Genomic DNA, 13,846 nt, shown 5'->3' with positions numbered 1-13,846 from the left:
CCAACATTTGTGAATCAGACACATAGTTCTCTGTAATCCTGACAAGGGTTTAAGTGGCAATGATGCATTGGACATGTGAAGAAGAATTTCATTTGCTGTGGAATGAGAGGTATGAGAGGTATAAATAGATTAGCAGCTGAAGTCAGAGGATAGATAAATGAGTAGCAAATAATGGACATGGAAGCATGTTGGGAATTAACAAAATACATCTAAAGGTAAGAAGAGTAGTTGCTGTAAAGGTGATTAACCTTGCATTTCATCCAGTGCTGGAAAGAAGGGACATCCAGCCATATCCTGGATCAGGCAGCAATTGTTGGACCGGATCGGGGACCTGTCTGGCCCCAGTAAAATATGCTAAACACCGGGACACAATTCAGCAGCACTCTTACATTGTCTGCTTTCTGTACGGAGCAGGAATATGTAGGCAGTGAAGCGTTTTTAGATATTTTAAATTTCAGCTGGGCCCACAACAAAGGCCTAATTTAACGGGTCATCAGCCACTTTTTGTTAGAGTAGAATCCTGGCTAGTAGCTATCTGAAGCCTAATACCAAGAAGCCAATGTATCGAGGGGAAGCAAAGGCACACAGCTTTTTATCACTTCAGAAGTACTTAGGAGAAGGTAGGAGTTTGAAGCAAGCTTTTGACTTTTTCAACCCTTTTATCTGAGAGATATGCATGCACCATAAGAATGTCAGGTGTGTCAGTCTAAACAAATAACAATTTAAATAGTGCTTATTACATTTTGTAATTGAATTCTTTTATAGCGCTACTCATCCCAATGTAGGGTGTCAGAGTACTTTACATCAGACACATACACACACACATTATTCATTGACAATAAATCATAGAAGTATGTAAATTAAGAGTTTTTAGAGTTGCAAGGTGTAGGGGTCCACATTGTGTTTACTAATAATAATTATATGTTAAAGAGTGTATGGCTGGGAGAAGGGCACACACTCAGTATTTAAACCTTAACTTAGTGCTTGCAGTTGTTTCTACTTTAAATACATAATTATTACCCAAAGAACCTGTTTAAGCAATTAACAACAGATTGAGAAAAACAATAAGGGTTTAAACCTATGCTTTGTTGTTTGCATGGAGGTCCTTGATGATTGCTTATATGCTGTGCTATTCTATAAGGATTGCAATTTATGAACTGCAATTAAAAAAAGGATATTTGTGTCAAAAGCAGTAACCCACTTACTTACATTAAATAAAAACCTGTCATTTGCATGTTAAACAATATGCTTTGCAGGAGACAGATTAACCCTCTATGCTAATTTATGAGTCAAAACAGTGATTAGACTTATGTTTCCAAAACTGTGGTTAATGTTGGCTGGGAAAGTCCAGCAGTAAATTAAGATGCCTTTAAATTCTGTGTTTATCTTGTCACATGATTCAAAGACAGAGGGCAAAGGTCAGGCTATGTCATCTGATATATTGCTATTTATTATTTATCTTGGGATTATGTTTACTTTTCTTTCTCTGACTGTAAAGTGAGTGGAGTTTTTAAAGTGAATTATGTGACAATCTTGCTGGAGTACAGGGAGTGTAAAAGGAAAGGCTGTAGGATGTCATTTTTTTGCAACACACAAGAAAATGGAAATACCTGAAAATGAACTATAGTATTGAGCAGTTAGGAAGGCAAACATGTAGCACATTTTATTGTAATTCAGAAGTGTGCTGGAAACAGAGATTTTAGTAGCATCAAACAAATCAAGACACTTTACTTGGTGATTCACAAATGATAAATATTAATAGAAACCCAATTTCTTTACATTATCATTTGTGCACTCTATAGATTTGTCATTCAAACTGCTTGTCTGTCCAACTTTAGTGGTCATATCAATGGACAATGTGCTATCTGTAAATGACTGCGCTACCACATGATGCTTTAGTGAGATATAAAAATCACCACGCCTCATGGCCATTAAGGGGAGGTGGGTCATGAATTTTTGCATTTCTAAAAATTGACTTGTGGTTCTAAAAACTTGGGAAAGCACTGGACTAGACAAAACAGGGATCTCTCCAGCTAGTGCATTACCTACCAGAGTTATCTTACCATGATTAATATTCCCTGAGATTTACTGGGAGTGCAAAGCTTCCTGCAGCAGGTGCCTTAACCCCATTAAAATGCATCCTCTGCAACCAATTAAACCAGAACATATTTACTGCCATGTTTCTCCTTGTTGCCATTTTCTTTTGGCATAGTTTAAAACAAATCCATAAGTCATGTGTCTGGCTGCTTTTCATGACTCTCCCACCCCCCCCTCATGACTCCGCTCCCTTTTTGCTGCCACACCTTGACCACAAATTTATGGGTTTCCGGAGTAATGTTTTACAAATTCCAGCAGCTTCTTCTATATTACAGCATGTAACATCAATCAATGGTGGGAGAGCACAGAGACACATATTTATTGTCAGCTAATAGTTTATCAGTTGGATTGTTACAATGGAAAGATTGACACAATTGTAAATAAAGTCTACTAGCTGATGTGCGTGTAGTTGTTATTTACATACGAAGCTTTAGATTAGAGGTATCATGGTTCACTAATAATTAAAAAAATGTAGCCAAATTCTAAAAAAATGGGGAAATTATTAGAGTAAGTCCTCTCAAGTCTATAACAACTTGTCTGCCACAATTTGCATGGTTTTCTAGTCCTGCACATCCTTCAGTTTTAAAAAGTCTGACCAAAATCCTCATTCTTATTATGAAATTAGCAATGTCCCAAGTGCGGTCTGACAAAAAGAATGCATGGTGACCTCGCATGGTTATGTGAAGTGGAAATAATAATATAAAATAAACATATGCTGTCTCTAAAATGGTGCCACATGTTTTATCAATGTAACAATGCGCTCTCATTGTAGGGATTAAGCACTCACTGGTAGGAACCTGACCTGTGAGGTGCAGGCTTCAGAGATATGTAAGGCTAGTGTTTATAGCACCTAGCTAACTTTCTAAATTACTTTTTACATGCGGTAAGTGGCATTAGTTAAGCAAATGCCTTACCAGGATGACTTTTGTGTTTAAAATTGTGGTCAATGTTTACAGATTCATATATGATGTTTTGATTTTACATAACTGTTCTTGTGCAGATTCAGTCTTTATCTCAGTTGTCAGATGATTTTCCCAGGTTTTATGACCCTAATACTTGTTAGATATTGGCAATTTATTTAGACTTAGAGACTCAGTTGAACCTGTGGGAGCCAAAACTCCACCTAAAACTGGTGGGTCTCGGTCTCCAATAAATGTGCATTTCTTCCATCTCATTTCGAGGTTGGGAAAGTTCTGCGTGGCCTCCAGCGGAGCCTAAGCTAACTCAGTCAGTGGTCAATCATTGAGGTCAGCCCAATCACCACAGCTACTTCCTTTTATGATGTGTGAGGTCAAAACAGTTTAGTGCAGGCCCCCAAGTACATATTTCTCTTGCCTGAGTGCACAACAGACAGGGAAAATCAATAATGGTTGTTACACACAAGGCAAAATAAGCTGCTTCTTAAATCCATTATATTTTGGTTAAATAAACAAACTCTTTTCGAGGAAACAACATTTCTGCTTTCAACAAAAGTGGTCAGCCAATATGGGAGAGACGTTTAGGTAGGGTGGCCGGCATGTAACAGGATAGGGTCAGCACACTGCAGGCTAATTCACTCCTCCCTTAGTTTAAAAAGTGTTTCATATACAGATGTTCTTTACTACAGCAGTAGCATTAAACGTACTCTAACAAACACCTTCATATGGTTGTCATTTCTTTTCAGAAATTGTGTTTTTTTTCTTTAGATATGCTGTATGGATAAGACACTGTGGGAGGCTACCGCACATCAACGGATAAAAATAAGGTAATACATATTGATAAAATATAGATATATTCATATTGACAATGATTAACTTTAATCTTAGTTATTATAAACGTTATTCCAATATTTTCTATTGTTTTCAAGATATGTCACCTAGGGCCAGATGTATCAAAGGGTTTTGCCCATTCTGTGTCTATGGGGAAATGTGTTGATACATATGGCCCCTAGTTTCTTGAACTAAACATGAAGTGTGTTGTTTCACCGTATGTTATTTTAGAGCCCCAAACTCCAATTCACTATACATTTGTAAATCTCCAAATGAGTAGAAATAAGACTAGTTCCAGAAATGTATGCATGTCTACGGAGTGCCCCAAACTTACTGATGTATATGCAAATTTTAAAAGCAGAATATTCGGAGATGTGCTTAGGAAAACAGAATAGAAATGTTGCGTGAATTAGGACATTCGTAAGTAATACCTGTGTTGCAAACGATGACTTTGTGAATCTTTTGTAAGTTTTGCTTCCAGATTTTAATGTTTAGATTTTTTATTTTGGATGAGAGGTAACAGGAATTGAGGTTGTCCGCTATTTTTTTCCTCTTTTGAGAAGAGTGGCACAATTAATATTGTTGGAGAGATTTCAAACCTATCCTCAACCCTATACTCAGCAAACCATATAAAATGTGTTTACCAGAGCTAATCAATTTATGGATATTAAAATTAGTTCTGGACGAGTAAAGCTTTTTAATCCTAACTAATAAGTGCATTTGCAATATATATTGAAGAGATATGTTGGTACTTTGAGCTGTATTTGTTATATTCTACTTTGCCTTTTTTCTCAATGTTATAAAATGTGTGCATTTGAATCTGGAATCTTTAGAATATGCTGAAGATTTTAATACAGGCTTCATATGTTTTTCATGTGAAGCCTACAGCTGTGGTTTTTGCAGGTGTACCACGCACCAGTGTGAATTGTTTCACTTGCTTTGAGTTTATACAGAATGTGGTTGTACATTGCCCATAAGCCGTACTCCAAAGGATTTGCTTTATTATTATGTATCACAACCCTTTCACAAATGTTGTCTAACAGTATGTTATCTGGAAATGTACCCAATGGTTTTGCTGGCTATGTGAACACAGAATATTATGCACAAGTCATAGAGTCGCAAAGTAAATTTGGGAAGCATTGCATATATCATAATTTAGAACATCAGATCACAAACTAATATGCAAGTGTGGACACACTCTAAGGTACATATTCATTGTATTGTTCCTGAAGCTATTGAAGGTAACCTATGAGTGACTGTAAGCTGTCATGCATGATTCAGGCCTCTTGAAATCCTGAAGATGGAGTACTTGTTTCAACACCTTTAAAAAACTGTGGTGTAAATGAGCTCATCTGCTGTGGGTCCTCCCCTGAACTCAGGGGCAAGGGTACTGCCTGCATCATGTATGCTTTCACTTATACCAACCACCACTTGGCATAAGTAGAAGGAATTTGCAAGAAATGTTTTTAAGCCTACATTACCTGCTTAAAAATTAATGTTTACAGTTAGATCCTGTTAGAAATGGGGGTCTCCTGAAAACCCCCTGCTAACCCCCTTGGTAGCTTGGCATGAGCAGACAGACTTATCTCAGAGGAAGTGTGTGAAGCATCTGTGAACACATACAGTAATACAGTGAAAACACTACAAATGGACACCACACCAGTTTAGAAAAATAAGTAATCTTTACTAAACTTTATCACAAGACCAAACGACAAAACTCCACAATACAGTAATGAAAAATAACACTGGTAGAAATAGATTAGTTCAATGTAGATGGTAAATGCGACACTTTACGCCCAAAGTAACTTGGATACTTCACGCAAAACAAACAAAAGGGTCGCAGGGAAGGTGATGCATCAGTTCCTTGCTTCGGAGGAGGTGATGCTTTGGTTCCTCCCTGAAGCGCAGGGGAGGTGATGTGTTGGTTCCTTACCGGAGAGGAGGTGACGAGTCGGTTTCTTACTACATTCCGGTTACGATGCGATAAGATGGCGCCCGGATGCGGTGCGATGATCCGGTGCGATGCAACAAAGTGGCGTCTTGGATGCGATGCGACAACGTGGATGCGATGTGTGCACGCCTGACTGTCGTGCTGCAAAATCGATGAACTTTGGAGCCGCGACAGGCCCTGCAACACACTTCTCTGATGATGCAACGATGACCTCCACGGCAGCAGCATGGTTGTCCGGTGATACGACACACTTCGTCTGTGATGCGACGTTAAACAGCTGCAGCGGCGGCACGCTTCTTCAGTGATGCAACGGCAACTCCTGCGGTGGCAACGTACTACTCCTCATTGCGTTGCGCTTTCAGCTCCCAGCGGCACGCTCTCGGGGGCCCAAACAACAGCAGGCACCTCACTGCAAGTAGAATTCCCAGCAATGGAATTCAGGGGGAGCTGGTGGTGAAGTCTTTGAGTCCCTGAGACTTCAGAACAGGAAGCAAGCTCAACCTCAAGCCCTTTGAGATCTTCCTCAAGATGGTGAAAGTACGCACAAAGTTCCTTTTCTCCTTTCTTTGGCAATAAGTAACCACTAAGGCCAACCCCAAACAGTAACCAATTCAGGGGCTGTCTCCTCCTTCAGCTTCCTTGGTTTCTTTCCTCAGCAAATGTGTGTCTTGATTCCCAGAAGTAATCTTAAGTTCTGGGGTCTGGGCCCCAATATTTATACTGCAAAATCATTTGCTCTCTGAAGGCAGAGAGTGTCTGTACCTAGTCAAAACCAGTTCTGCCCTCCTGGGTCCAGCTACCTGCCAGGAGGTGGTGACAGCATTGTTTGAGAGCAGACCTAGCCCAGGTAGCTGAAAGGAAATCTCCTCTCCCTACTCTCTATTCTATTAGGGCTCAGGTCAGTGAAAGGAAATTTCATCCCCCTACTCTCTCTTCAATGCAGGTCCTATTCAGCACAGCCCTGACCCATCAGACTGCTGTAGCAAAGGCCCTCTCCAGCCTCCTGTCACTCAAAACCAGACATGGAATAAACAAACCCAGCAGAGACATTCTGGATGGTTAGGCAAGAACATACCTACTTTATAAATGTGGTGTTTTCAAACAGAGAATGTAAAAATCACCTTCACTAAAAGATGTATTTTAATATTTTGAGTTCCGGCACACTAAACTCAAATTTCTACCTTGTTCCTTGGGTCAGTTAGGATTATAAGATGTTATAATCAAACGGCCCGTTCTGGCCTATGGGAACAGGTAGCCTTGCCATAGTGAAAAACGAAATTGGCTGTAATTCACTATCTGGACATGCCACACACATCAGGGCATGCCCTACCTTTCACATACAATGCACCCTGCCCGTAGGGGTGACTGACAGGTAGAAAACAGAAGTTTTAGGGACTGGCAAGTGCTTGCCAAGTCGACCTGACAGTCCCAGACAGCACATAGGCTCTGCAATGTCAGGCCTGAGCCACACTTTACAAGCTGCTTCTATGGGTGGCACAATCAGTGCTGCAAGCCGACCAGCAGCATTTGATTTACAGGTCCTCAGCACACATGGTGCACTGTACTAGGGTTTGACAAGTAAATCAAACAAGCCAATCATGGAGTCACTAATCCATTACAAAAAGTTACAAAAGAGAGAATATGCACTTTAGCACTGCTCAGCAGTGGGAAAATGCCCAGAGTCTTAAAATCACCAACAGCAGGTCAGAAAAAATACAGGAGGTAGGCAAAAAGTTCCGGGATGACCCTGCAAAAAGGACCAAGTCTAACAGATCCATTTTAAGTAAATGTATCTTATGAAGATATCCTTAAAATCAACCATCGAATCTGCTTGCCTAGATCTACACAGGATATAACTGGTTTAGAAAATTGAGTGTTCGCATCTATTCCCCTGCAACCACAATATCTTTGATGTACCGGATATTGTGCGGTTTCTGAAACTGTTACTATTGTTGTGAGAAAAAATTATTTGAAGGTATCTCCTGACTATCTAGAATCTGTATGATCCTAGTGTTGGTATTATGTAACTGGATTGATTTAGTTACTAGACAATTATTGAACCACTCCTTCCATTATTTGGAAAAGACTAAGGAGCATATGCACAATCTGTATTTGTAGCACATGAGGTAGTAAAACTGTAGTACTACGGACATAGTGAAACATGCTATTCACTAACCTATGGGTGGAGACTTTCGTCAACCCCTCCCCTATGTTTCCTATGCAAAGACCTCTTCCACAGTGGTGGAGATCTCCACATATGTATTCCTATATTTTACTAGCAAATGTGGGTGAGTCAAGGGGAGAGGCCTTCATATTTGTAGCAAATGTGAGAGCGTCAGGAGTGATTTTCTGGGAAATGAAGAATGCTTCCTACAAAATTAAAGGGATTTGGTCAAAATAAACGAGGGTTTTCAGAAGGTCTAGGCTTCTACAAACACCCATGTTCCATAGAGTAAGATCCTTGCTATGCAGAAGCTAAAGTTCTAAGTTTACTACATCTCGAAATGTGACAGTTTGTAAATATACTCAAAACCGGACTTGAAGTAGGTCAATCACCAAATTTGGCCTCTCAAAAGTACTACAACACACTTCAATTGGAATATAATGGAGAAAGGAAATGAAACTAACACTGCTGATGAACTAATGATAAATAAGTAAAATTATTGTTTTAAAAAGTATTAATAAACATAATTAACAATAAAAACAAAGTAATTTTTCAGATTTGTGTTAAAACATTAAAACTAATCAAAATATATCCAACATATTTCTTAACAAAATGTAACACATTGTATATAAAAGTAAAAATGATGTGAGTAGTAATTAAAAAAAAAATATTTGTAAGTTTATTAATAAATTAAATATATTGTAATAATTCATTAATTTATACTCATTTAATTTAATGAGTAAATGTGCCATAATATTTTATATATTTAGTTAAAATAAGTAATTAAAGATGTGTAATATGTTTTACAATTAATACAACTTTATTAGTTTTTCTTATGCTTTCCCACTCGGAGATCTCCGCCTCAGTCTGCAGATCTCCATCTACTTGTGAGAAGTAAAGTTACCTGAAGTTACCAGCAGTAACTTTATAGTCATAAATCATATTGCAAGAGGCTCAACCAAAGAATGGACACATGTTAGTCTACTCTCAGGTATAAATCTTAAGTCAGAAATGATGTACAGCAAACAAAAGTGCAAATGTCCACAGGGGACTGATCGTAAAAATAAATGTGTGTAAATCAACAAGTCAACAAGTATATTTACCCTTATTAATATGCCTGCTGAAACTGCACAGCTTATAAATGATGAGTTACCTTCTTACAGATGCATGGTTTGCATGTGCAGAACTCCTCTGCTTGCTTCCCAGCTAAGCAGGCAGGATCTGCACATGTACCCCCAATACTTGCTTTAGGCCACGGACCAGGGCTGACATTTGTTGAAACACTGCGCAACAATTCATGCACTCCGTAGTGTATTATGCTGCGGCCTTCCTTTGAAGGAGATTGTGCAACTTCAAATTTCCCACTAATCTGTTATAATAACATTTACGAGGGAAAATGTTTTTCCTCTTCTGCCTGGACAATAAAATAACAAAATACAGGGAAGGAAATGGCATAACATGTGTTAAAGTTGGTGGAAATTAGCAAAACGTCTGCCACACCACCTTTTTAGGTCTCGGCAAGTAACGCGCTGAAAGCGCGATCTCGCCAGAGAACTATTGTCGGCGTCTCAGCAGTCTGAGAACACCAAAGTGAGACAAGACCTGGCCGCGCGCAGCGTTTTCCCATAGGATAACGTTGTACGCGCGGCCAGGTCTTGTCTCCACAGCAGTTAATGCAGCCCGGATCGCATCGCGCGCCTCTCTGGAATGCAGGGGAGTCTGCATACCAGCGCGCGGCGCTGATAAACAGGCAGTTTTTTTTTTTTTTTTGTCGTCCGTCTCTGAGCACCCGCTTCACTGCCATGCGCCTTGGAAACCGAAAAGGCGCGTGGCGCTGATAAGCGTCGAAGCTTGTTTATCCTCTGTTTGAGAAATCGCACTAAGCGTTAAGGCAACGGCGTCAAGTTTCTCTTGTTATGCCCGAATGAAAAATATCCATGCAAATGCCCCTTTTCTGTCAGATTCCGACGCTGCGTTGTAAGCACATTACTTGCTCTCTGTTCAGTAAAGCACGCGTCCTTCAAAATGTGGCAACTATATTTTACGATATTTCACTGTGGAGGGACGAGAAGATGTTTGCCAAATTTTTATGCCGTCAATACTAAGATGATTTCAATGTAGCAGTACTTGATTGCACTTAACAGACGATAGGCGCCATCTTGTGGAAGGAAAAGAAAGCGACCGTGTGTTACACTCCTTGTAAACCTCAGCGTTCTGTAACAGAATTGATAGGAGGAACCAAGAAATGGCTAGAGGCGATGTTCATCTAGATTATAATGCTACGTCATTTACATTGTAAGCCTGTATGGGTTACTGTTTTTCGACACCAATCTCCTATTAAGCACGATTTATGCACTTGCACCACTGTGCAAACAAATGCAATCTTCCTTCCTAAACAGTTAGATACGTGTATTACCTGGAGCAAGACGCACGGAATTGCCCCCTTATCAGCCCTCCTATTGTGATGTGAAATCCATCTCTCCCTACCATTTTCAACCACCCCATTAGCTAATGTCCTCGGGCCAGGGCTGTAAGTGGGGCGGGTCTTGCCGGTGCTCAGCACCCATAGCAGAGGGGAGAGGCTGTGCCGTTAGGACCAGAGCTGCCGAATTTGGAATTCAAGAAGCAAGTGCCAGTTTCGGCGTGCCCTACATTCTGGGCAAATCCCTAAATCTCCCCACGCCTAAAAATGTGACCTAGTGCAATGTAACTGGTTCTCATGTAAAGCGCGCCAATATCTTTGGGTTCTTGTTTGTGCTATCTAAAACGGCATAAGTTACACATAAATAAATAAAAAAACAAAATTGAACTGGTCCAGGCCATGTATTCACATTTTTAAATTTAGTATTAAATCTGTTTCATTTTTAAATTTAAACTAAGCACTGTGTTTTCTTTTCATGACAATGTTTACAGGAAACCTTAAGCTAAAATAAGTCAGTGAATAGGCGCCTGATAGATTTCACTTGTTTTAATTCCACAGAAGTCTCTCTTTTTCCCAGATATGTATCTTTAGTTTTGTATTTCGGCAAATATGTGGATTTTGTATAGCACATAATACAACCGAGTCGCATCTGGGTAAGTTCAGGGTGTGGATGGGTGTTGATGACTAAGCACGTTTGAGAGCTCTGGAGGTGAGACTGAAAACATTGGTGAGTTTCTAGTATTGGCTGTCACTGTGTCATGAAGGTGTACTTAGTACATGGTCATTCAATCCTTGTTTTCTCCGTTCCCTCTTCAGCTAGAGTAGAAATATATAGGGGCAGCCACTATTAAGGTGAAAGCGTGCATAGCGCACTCCATATACAATATGCAGCCCCCATTGTTCCACGTGTGCTTTGTGGGTGTGCTGCAAATACAAGAAGCGGCCGCCATTGTCCCGCATTATTCATTAAAGAAAAGTGTGCTCTCCGACTTATAAATCAGACAGTGTAACAACACAAGTAAAAGGTCCAGTTTTTGTGGAAGGTTACAAATGCAGACAAGGCGGTCCCAAGGAAGGACTACTAAGCCTATTCATGAATGAAAAGCAACGATTTCGCAAAGACAGTAAATGGAGACAATTGAAAAGATGGGCTGGAAATGAGCGGAGCTTCTATGCCACAACTTAATACAGCATGCCTCGCAGAGCAGCACATACACTGCCCAGGCTCCACCTAAACAAGCATTTGCAATGCAATAGGTCTCGCAATATTAAAGATTGAGCTATTGGCATTGCTAAATAATGCAACGCCATTAGCTCAAACTTTAATAATGCGAGACCTATTGCATTGCAAAAAGGATTCCCAGCTCGAGGCACACACACACACACACACACACACACACACAACCACCCACACAACCACCCACACAGCCACACACACACAACCACACACAACCACAAACACACACAGCCACACACACACACAGCCACACACATACAACCACACACATACAACCACACACACACACAACCACAACTACACATAAAACCACAACTACTCATAAAACCACACATACAACCACACTCACAACCACACCGTCAGTGCGCACTTTCACCAGGCACAGACACCATCAGTTGTCAGTGCACGCTTTCACCGGGCCCAAACACCACCAATCGTCAGTGCACACTTTTACCAGGCCCAAACACCACGAGCCGTCAGTGCACGCTTCCACCAGGCACACACCACCAGACATCAGTGCATGCTGTCACCAGGCACACACACAACACCAGATGTCAGTGCACACTTTCATCAGACACACACCAACAGCCGTCAGTGCACGCTTTCATCAAGCACACACACCACCAGCCGTCAGTGCACGCTTCTGCCAGGCACACACACCACCAGCCAGCAGTGCACACTTCCCCCAAGCACACACACCACCAGCCTTCAGTGCAGAATTTCTACAGGCAGACACACACTACCAGCCATCAATTGTTAACGCATCCACAATTAACTATTGTAGCAATCGCAGTATGGCGAACTTTACTTTTAAACATATTCATCTAAAGCGCAGAATGCCTCCATTGCCACAAAAATAAATACTCATTTTTTGGCCTACAATTTATAGACTTTTGTTGCAGTTGGTGTTGCAATATTTAGCAATGCCAATAGCTCAAACTTAATTAACCCGAGACCTATTGCATTGTAAATGCTTGTTTGTAGACTGCAGTCAGTTTTAAAAATGGACCGTGGTCGTAATAAAATCAGTCAAGTTATTACTTTGTTTCAAATTTGTATCTGGTGTAAATAAATGATTTATTGTTTATTAAATAGTCCTTATCAATGAACAAACTAAATGTATATGTCCTTCGGTAATTGTAACAATGCTTAAAAGTCTATCATTGCAGCAAACAGGGAAGACTTTGTAAAAGCAATAATTCTTGTGAACAATAATGTAAATTAAGCCATGGAAAATGAAGTCTATGCATTGATGGCAATAGCAAAACAAAGGAGAGCATTGGTGTTAGTCAGTTTCTAAACATTTTTTCTAGAGGCATATAACAGCGTCAGGGTGGAAATTCTAAAATGTAAGACTATCTTAAGCAAGATCGACACTACTAGACATCACTCCTGAAGAGGCAATACAATGTTTCTGCCCCCAACAGAGTCAAGTTTGTGCGGAGGTACCCAATCTGCCCCCCTGGGGGTAGTAAGCCAACTACACAATAGGGATTTCCAAATGGTAAAAAAGAAAGGATGGGCACCACCCTGGTATTGGGCCATATCCCACACCAGAAGCGGCTATAGAGTCTTGTTGCCACCTGAAAGAAGGCATATTTGGGTGAACTTAGGGGAGAGATGTCCCACTAGTCTCCAGGTAAAGCATACAATACATAAACAAAGGGGTGGGTGTCCTACCATAGCACAGGGCCATACCCTCAGCCCAAGAAGGGGCAATTCAGTCTTTCTGCCCCAATGGGGTGCATATAGATTAGCCCCCAATTCGCCCCCATGATGGGGAGAGAGCCCCCTAAACACCAGGTATTAATTTGAAAATGGCGCCAAAACCAAGAAAAGGACAGGAGTGCCAACTCTGGAATCGGGGTCATACCCCCACCCCATACAGGTCAATACAATCTTTTTGTATTTCCTGGGGGGGGGGGGAAATAGGAGGTTTGTGTGATGGGGTCCCAATCTGCCTCCAGGGATGGAAAACCCATTAAACACAAGAGATTTTACATTTGGACAAAACAGGGTGGGACGCACCACTCTGGCATTGGGCCATGCCCTAACCTGAAAAGAGCAATAACGTTTTTCTGCCCACCGTCCCCCAAGCAGGTAGATGGTGATCCTTTCATTGATGCCATTTTTAGAATGCAAAACATAGGCTTACTTGCATTGCACTGTTTCCCAAAACTAAGCAAAATGTACCTATAGTTTGGCTATTTTCTTGGTTCCTCTGGGG

The sequence above is a fragment of the Lissotriton helveticus genome, chromosome 3_1 (genome assembly GCF_964261635.1).
Source record: "Lissotriton helveticus chromosome 3_1, aLisHel1.1, whole genome shotgun sequence".
Taxonomy (NCBI): Eukaryota; Metazoa; Chordata; class Amphibia; order Caudata; family Salamandridae; genus Lissotriton; species Lissotriton helveticus.
The sequence above is the reverse complement of the archived record's forward strand: the minus strand, read 5'-3'. Positions refer to the sequence as shown.